This window comes from Centroberyx gerrardi, chromosome 2, assembly GCF_048128805.1.
Source record: "Centroberyx gerrardi isolate f3 chromosome 2, fCenGer3.hap1.cur.20231027, whole genome shotgun sequence".
Classification (NCBI taxonomy): domain Eukaryota; kingdom Metazoa; phylum Chordata; class Actinopteri; order Beryciformes; family Berycidae; genus Centroberyx; species Centroberyx gerrardi.
The window spans coordinates 32,196,833-32,205,658 of NC_135998.1; the positions used below are offsets into that span (position 1 = coordinate 32,196,833).

At 40.8% G+C, this 8,826-nt stretch overlaps 1 protein-coding gene across 2 annotated transcripts in view; it reads right to left on the reverse strand.

Moving 5' to 3' along the window:
* The window catches only part of nek6 (NIMA-related kinase 6), a 31,399-nt gene extending 25,035 nt beyond the window's left edge, over positions 1-6,364 (reverse strand). Inside the window, exon 1 of one of the 2 annotated variants that reach the window (XM_078288343.1) lies at positions 6,214-6,364. The gene's annotated coding sequence lies outside the window, so the exon portion shown is untranslated. Of the gene's footprint in view, positions 1-3,301; positions 3,363-6,213 lie in introns of those variants that run through there. The other variant, XM_078288346.1, reaches the window with a different exon arrangement.
* Between the last annotated feature and the right edge of the window lie 2,462 nt (positions 6,365-8,826).

Consider the following 8,826-nt stretch of genomic DNA (forward strand, 5'->3'; position numbering starts at 1 on the left):
TAAACCACTGAGCCACTAGGACACCCTTTTTTTCTTTGTATTCATCCAGGCCATTAATATTTAAAGAGTAACTACTCGCCCTCTACAAGTGGTGACATCACCTGGCACAAAGATCAGCCAATAGCATATGGCCAGTTCAGTACCCTACTTTTCACCATTAGGTGTAAGGCTTCACCACAGATTTGGGTTTGGGGTTTAGTTCCCCTTAATATACAGTGGCCTGGAAAAGTACTTGATTCTGATTGGCTGGAGGGATGTTGATTAATTTTGCATAACCACATGGCTCTGACACAGTAGTCCTTATCACTGCTAGAAATTAATGCACCACATTGAGACTTTCTTTTGAATATTACTGATTATTAGGAGATGACTATAGCTTTTATATGATGTCACCAACAACGGCTTTGCCTTTGTCCTAAGGAAAATCAGGAATACAATTATTTTAGCTTTGTTAACTTTTTTCATCATCTATCTTTCATCATTGATCCTCCTGCCTCCATTTGGCTATGTCAGAATAGAGCAGTACATGTATTCATGACATATAGGATTGATGGCTGTCTTAAGGCAACTAGTAACATTGGCTGGCACATTATACCACTTGCACTGGTGCAACCAGTTATATTTTTTGGTGGCACTGCCAACAAAAATGATCGCAAAATGCGACCAAATGGTCACAGTCTGGAGCCCTGTCCTTGGCTGCTAGCTCAGTGTAACTAAGCCTCTTCCTTTCCTTTCCAACACATCTTCCCATGGTACAGTGAGTTCTATGAAGTAAACTGAGTATTGGACCACAAAACCAGGTTAGGTACTAGATTGATGCTGACTATTGCTGGCAGTTGGTGGTTTATGTCTGCTCACATTTCCCAATCCCTCGCTTCCCCTAGCTACCGTAACTGACTTATTCACCTTCATGTACAAAGCCATCACAAGCTGTTTATGAGGACCTGTTTGGTCTTCATTTTGGGATGATGGCAGCACGTTATAGGTTGCTCCAATTGATCCACATTTTAAAGGTCTTAACTACGCTTCCTCTTTTCTACCCTTTCCCAGTTCAACCATTGTCCCTGCTTTGGCACATCTTGCCGTTTCTTCCTGGTGATGCATTTGCTCCGTTACCCATTTCCTATTTTCTAAGGGTGTTGCTTTGTTCCAAGAAGTTTTGCTCGTGCCAAGACCAAGGCCTCCACAACCCTGTTGCATTTGCCCTACAATGTCCCTATGTCTAAGAGCCAATTATGCTTGCTGAACTGCTTCTTTCATTCATTTCCGCCCACTTGGTACAGCAGGCATTATACTTTTACGTTTTTCTCTTGCGCCTCTGATAGCGTTGACTCCAGCATTTCTTTTGTGCATTGGAATTCCTGTTAGACTAGACAGAGGTAACTCGAGGACCTTCCTATAGTGAATCCTTGCCATTTCCTAACATATCCACAGTATGAGCTAATCATTATTACTAATTTTTCTGGTATGGTTATGGTCTGTTATGGTACTGTAGACAACTTTAGCTTGTGTGGTAGCATTGACCTCTCTGTGGAGTCTAAACTTCTCATCACATGCTGTGTTAACCCCTGAACCTGTCTGTCTGTAAGGTTTGTGTTATAAACCATCTTCCTAAAGTTTAGACCGGCTTCTGTGATATTGTCAGAATTGCCTCTTCATCAATGTTGAATCTTTTGTCCGTACTATAACAATGCTTCTCTATTTGCATGGTTTTACTTTTTAGCCCATTTTAGTTTATCATTCATCTTGACAAACAGCCTTTTTGTACAGGTTTCTGTTGGTTGCCATATCGTCCATATATCACCTTGATGTGCGAGAGGCCAATCCTTCCCTGCTACCTTTCCCCACGTAAAACCCACTTTGATGGCCTGATGATTACCTCCATCAATGTCAGAATAAAACCTGGAAAGCACATTGGAGTTAGAAGGTTTCTGAAGGACACAGTAGAAAAGTTGGTATAAGAAATGGAGACGCTACAGCCAGTTCAAATAACAACACTGCCTCACTTTAAACCCTTTTTCAACTAAATTAATGGTGTCACACACCGATAGAAAAGATTTTCATTTTTTCACATGTGCTTCCTGCTGGTATAATAATCTCCAATTCTTGGTAGAGATTACATTTCTTGGTATCAATATTGAGAAGTTCTTGGTACTATACTCGCTGCACTCTCACCTCTAGGTCTGTGGCTTCTCTTCTTCCCTCTTTCTATGTCTTTCCTGCAAGTTGACACATGCAGTACTTGCAGACCCTTAGTTTTCAGATGCTATCATATGTGTAATAATTTTAACTGGATGTGTAAGAAATCTAACAGCACAAAGACATGCATTCATCACTGACTCTGTCTGTCTCTCTCCCTCATTTCTGTGTCTTAGAATAACAGACTTGTGTTTGCACACATAGCAGATGTGTACATAGTCATGTGTGATCATTCAAATTCAACATGCAAGTAGCCTCATAATTCAAAGCAACCAGACAGAGGCATCTGTAGTATGCAAAAAAAAATCACATTTATTTTATGCACAGAAACTATACACATCAGTTATGATGCTTTTTTTTTTTTGCATTGCATTGCAGTAATTCTCCTGCATCCTCTTACTTAACCTACCCATGCTGAGCCATTACAGCCCACAAACCATCTGCAATGGCCATGATATTAGCTATCCCTAGACTAGACTATCCCTACTAGTCTACCAATAGCTTTCATGTACGGCTGGGCGATATGGACAAAATGAATATCACAATAATCATAAAAAAATATTTTGATATAGATATATGCCAATAGTTGCTCACACATGTAAAATCACATGCTAAATAATCAAATTGATGTACATCGCATTGAACTGCATGGTAATATAAAGTGTGATAAAACTCTGTAAAATTCAAATAATATGCCAGAATTTGTTTCAGCTCTCATTTTATGAGTAGTAGAAGTATTTGCTTTATATCATTAATTTGGACAACAGAATTGTGAATCCCGATAGCGCCATATCATTCTATTGAAAGACGATAAAGGATTACATTGAATTATTGCCCAGCCCTTCTTCCATCTGTCAATCCAATAATCTGTAGCCTACCCAAGATTATGGGTCCCTAGATTGCATTAGAATGAACACAATAATATTTCAACTTCAACAACTTGCTACAAATTGGTTTCCCACTGTAATAATTTATAACTGGTGTCCTCTCTTTGGTTTCCTGCAGCTATCCAAATTGCAGCACATTTTATCCTCATTATAAAAGGCACCATAGCTTGCCAAAATTCTTATATCTATTAACAAAATAAATCAACTTAGTCTACCTTGAACTGTATCTTGGCCAGCTGTGAAAGCTTCGATTCTATGAAGACTATAGTCCAATTACAAATAGCTACTACCCAGTGACCAGCCTATTTTATGAACTTGCTGGTGATTTGTAATCTTCCTCCTTCCTCCATTGAGCTCAGAGGAACAAATAAGGGTGCATGCCTACATCCTGTGCCTGCTTTCTGCACATACACCACGCACTGCACGTACCCAGGCAGACCATTCATGCAATCAGTTTGCTTTACAAACCCATGCGGCCTCTATCAGGGCAACATTCGTCTCATTGGATTGTAGAGCCTTTGCATCAAATCTATTCAAGCATAACTCAGTTCCTTGTTCTAGAAACTAAACAGACCTCTAGTTAAGTTTAGTCATCTCTTGGTCCTTCAACTTCCTTTCATATGCTTTCAGATCAGTTTTGTTCCAACAACACTGAGAGGCCTATATGTACAGGATATGTACATTGTGTCTGGAACTTAAAGCTGCGGTAGGCAACTTCATTTTTGTATCATTTGGTGAAAATTTCATAACACCTTTTCATCTATCAGTAATTCATATGGTCTGAGAGAAGATCAAGCCTCTGTGATCGCCTCTGCCTCTGCTGTCAGCTCTCCAACATCTCACCGCTCCCGGTAGGCCTCAACCAATCAGACGAGCTCTCTGTGTTTTGCATAAAAGATTTGGAATTTATCAAGTTTGCTCGAGACAGCGCTCTCTCTCTCCAGTGTACAATGAACTTTGCTTGACCAATGTCCGTATCACAATGTGTGTTTGCAACCGCAGTGGCTAATCTACGCTGGAGAGCTTTAAGCGTTTAGGAAATATGCCTCCCTTCCTGTTTGTTTGTCTTTGCTGTCAACTTCTTTTGTGTGTCGCTGCCAAACGGTTACAAGTATCAAAATTCTGTGATAAAAAGATGATACAGGCAGTTGAAATATGCCGTGTGTAAAATTTTGTGGTGGTTAAGGCCACTTTGTATGAGGAATTTTAAAAAATAAAATGGGAACGAAAAGCCGTTTGTGCAACGGTCCAGAGGTTATTGGCCAAAACATTACAGCGCCACCCTCTGGCCGATGTATCAATGTATTTCTGTTGCCTGCGTAGTGGGGGAGATTTGAAACCAAATTTGGTTGCTCTATGACTTATGGTCTCTGAGTTAGAGATTGTTTTAGGGCAGAAAAAGAAGAAGAGGAAGAATCTGAACAAAAACAATAGGGTTGGTTGGTTGAACAAATATAGATACAAATACAAATAGTAGGACCTCCACACGCAAATTCAACAAACCCATGTAATAAATACTTTTATATCATACCATCTTTACTACTGCACTGCCTCGTTCTCCTGTCTCAAGCATCAAGCCATCAACTGCAAGCCATCTAAACATCTGACCAGGCAACCAAGGTAGTTCAGTCCTATTAGCTAGCATGACCGACATTTGCAACAACAGCTTATGAGACATATGTGTCAGAATAGTATCCATACTTAGAGTCACTGTTTAAAACCTGCATCCAAGCTCTCTGAGGTCTAGAATCAGGCCAAATATAACTGAATTGCATACAACTTTTCCAAGTGTGCCCTGCAGCTTGCCATGCCAAACCTCAAATAGCTGAAATGGCACAGAATAAAGCAGAGCAGCAGAGATATTCAGTGAGGGCTTGTGAAGATATGGCAGCGTGCTGGGCGGATGCTCGTCAGCCCTCCCTGTCATACGGGACACTGGCTCCCTGTCACAGCTGACACGTGACTAATTTTAGCGAGTTATTCGACCTTGTACGCCCAGGCATCCTCGCAACCTCCAGCAAACCACCCTGCACCCCCCCCCCCCCCCCTCCCAACAGTCAGTATTCACCCCTGCTCCCATTTGACCTCGATATGCAGGCAATGTTCATTTATACACACACACACATCTGTGACAGATCAACCGAAGACCACAATGACACACATCGGGCTCACATTTCACCCTGCGTGTCTCGCACAACAAAACTTATCATGTTAACATGCTGCTTGAAGGGGGATGTGGGGGGTGGGGGTCCTGTAACATTGCTAACAGTGATACAATAAAGCCACATTAGCTACTTATACTTTTACTCTGAATATTGTTCCACATTGCATGTGATAAAACACCCTCAAGTGTGTTAAGCAAAGCAATAAAAGAGTAATCCGAGTTAAAAATGTGTTGTTTTTTAATTTCACAATGTAGCCTATTCAGTACTCTATTACACCATTTCCACTGAATCAAAAAGTGACCCAATAACCCAGACACTGCAAAAGTTAGCACTGCAATGGTTTCCTGTTATGAAAGAATACATCAGTGAGAGGAAATAAATATCTCAATGGCTTGACTTAGTTTAGATAAACACCAGTTTAGGCATATTACTGCAAAGACTGACAGGCAGCCCACCACTACATTAACTTGGCAGTGGCTACACCATATCTAATATTTAAAATCAAGCACAGACTGGCCAAGTCTAAATTTCAATCAGGTTTTTTAATATATATATTTGTTAAGCTTGTATATTAGGTTTCTGAATTTGGCAGCAGTTGTCTGGGCCTAACTTAGCCCAGGCTACATCTATTTGGCTCTTTGTTGAAAACAGCGATTAAACATGTTAAACCAGCGTAGAATCAATGCAACGTTGTTCCCGTCCGAAGCTGCACATCAACATAATCTCCATATGGTCGGTCATAGAATAGTAGGCTAGATGTATGCTAAGTGAGTTTCGCAGCTTTCCCAAATGAGTAAACAGACAGTAAGTTCGTCAGTGAGGCGATTTCGTGCGACACAACCCCTCTAGCATGTCAACAGCGTTGTTTTTGCATAAATTTGGCATGCGAGCGGTGTTTTTCAAAGCGTCAGCGACGGGAATGCGTAGAGGCCGGCGGTTATCATCTGCGAGTTTTATCTTACCTGCTTTAGAAGAGTAATGTCCTGCTAACTTTGGAGCTATGCAATGTTTCGACAAGTTACATTAGTCCGTGTTGTTGTGCAACTCCCCACATCGACAGACCCCCTCCCCGTCTCTCTATCTCTCTCTCTCTCTCTCTCGCTCTCTCTCTCGCGCGCGCGCTCGCTCTCGCGCTGTGGTTTCTCGTGCTGCTCTATGCCACGCAGGCTGCTCTCTACTGATTTAACTGGGTTTCTGACAATTACTGAATGAGAGGAGAGCAGGGAAACTGCTCAAGTTGAAGAGCTACATTGTATAGCAGAGGTGAGGTTGGGAGAAGTTTTTCCTTGTTGAAAATTAGGTCAAACGTCACGTGCCTGAACTCAACCCACTGCAGCTGAATAATAGGACAGAGCCATTATATTATATTATATTATATTATATTATATTATATTATATTAATGATAGATAGTGAGAGAATTAATATCTCGATCCTGAAGGTGAGGAAAACGAATGAGGAATTTAATCAAATTATGTTGCATTCAAAGCCAGGGTCATCATGAAAAGTTCTATGTTATTAGAACTAATGAGATCTTGACAAGTAAACATTCATTAATTTAATACAGACCAATGCATTAAATATGTCAAACTTAATTGACTTGTTTTAGACAAGAGTTTGAGGCACAGGCAAGGTTGTTAACATGTGGCCTGATTTTAACAGTCAAAACTTTTAACACACCTTGAAGTGACATTAACAGGAATTACAAAAAAGGGCAAAAACAGTTTGATACTGAGTTTGACAGTCCATGCCACTGCCTAGATATTCAATGTTTGATGCCAGCATCTGGTCTGAGGTTAGGATGTAGTCCACCTCTTTTGTAGAATTGTTTGCAGTTCTCGAAAAGATTTAATATAAAACTGTCAAAGTCAGAATCCTGTCCAAGGCTCTTGTAGGATTTGTCTCTTGATGATGACAAGAGAAATTTCTAGCTTTGGAGAGACTTAATCATGTTGATAAATCTGGACTTAATTGTCAGAGGTAATAAACTATGACGATAAACAAGTCAATTGCACATATTGCTTTTCCAGTTGCCACTGAGCCATAACTTCTACAACCGATTATGTGTATTGGACCTCCATTTGAGAGGGATGAGCCATCTGGCTTAAAGTGATAAAATGCTAAAGCGTCAGATTGAGCAATATAGAGCTTCACCCCAGAAATTGCAATTGCAGTGAGAGTAGTTTTTTTTTGTATGTACAAAACATATGAAAAAAAGTAGCTTTATAATTATGCTGACTACTTTTAAGGCACTCATGGGTCCTGCATACATTTCTGATCTTTTAACTCCCTATGAGCCAGTGCCCAGCCTGAGATCCTCGGACCAGGCCCTCCTCGTTGTTCCAAAGTCTAGGCTGAAAACTAAGGGTGATCCGGCCTTTGCCATTAGGACTCCCAGGGTCTCAGGTTAGCACCTTTATGTACGTACTGAAACTCTAAAACCTGAATGAATGGCTCGCTCAACAATGTACTACTTCCTTAAAGAGCGAGTAGTACATTGTTGAGTAAGCCGTTCATTCTGGTTTTAGAGTTTCAGTACGTACGTAAAGGTGCTAACCTGAGGCCCTTGAGTTTCAGTACGTACGTAACCCGTATACTGAATACTCAAACTCGACTTGACATGGCAGTAGTATCGAACGCTCGAGATGCTGTTCATCTCGGACAGCTTGCAGATAGTGCAGATTTGAAAGTGAAACTCAAAAACCCGAATGAACGGTTCACTCAACAATGTACTACTTCCTCAAAAAGCGGGTTTGAAAGTGCGATGTCTTTGTTTGTAAAGGTACGTGGTGATGTTGACAGTGGTACTGTGGCTCACTGTAGCATGTACTGATAATTTACAGAAGCCATTTGTCTCAGTGCATAGGCTTGAAAGAGAGCGGGTGGGGAGAAAGGTAACTAGCCGGACTTCAATGAGCTTTAATGGAAACTCGAGGTGGGAGGAACCAGTACGTACCACTACAGACGGTATGGTACAGGCTCGGTATGTTTCGAGCTTGAGAATAATTTGTTCAAAAAGATTTGTTTGTTCTTTTTGGCCGGGCACTAGTGTTGCTCTATGTATGCCCATATGCCCTATGTTGGTCCATTTCTTTCATGATATATAGAGGGCCAATAAGATAATTTAAGAATGTTGGCAGCGCAGTGTAAGAGATTAAATTTGGAAGTGCTAAGCCTCCATCCTCTGCAACATTCTGAAAATGCGTTCCTTATCTGTGATATACTGTTATTCCAAATGATGGTACTGTACTATTGCATTTATCTAATTCCTTGAAGAATGATCTTGGGATAAAGACAGGGACTGTCTTGCATAATTGTCATCTTGATAGAATTTATCCTCCCTGCCAGTGATGGGGGGATGTTGACCAATGGTTAAGATCCAACTTGGCCCTCTCTAGTACAGGCTTACAGTTGTGTCTAAACAGATCCCCATACTTATGAGTAACCGTAACCTCTAGATAAGTAAAGCTGTCTCAAGTCTCTTTGGATGGATATGTTTCATATGTGAAGCAGCCAGGCCTGGTAGTTCACTGGAAATAGCATACTCTTAGGATAATTTTATATCCTGATATATCCC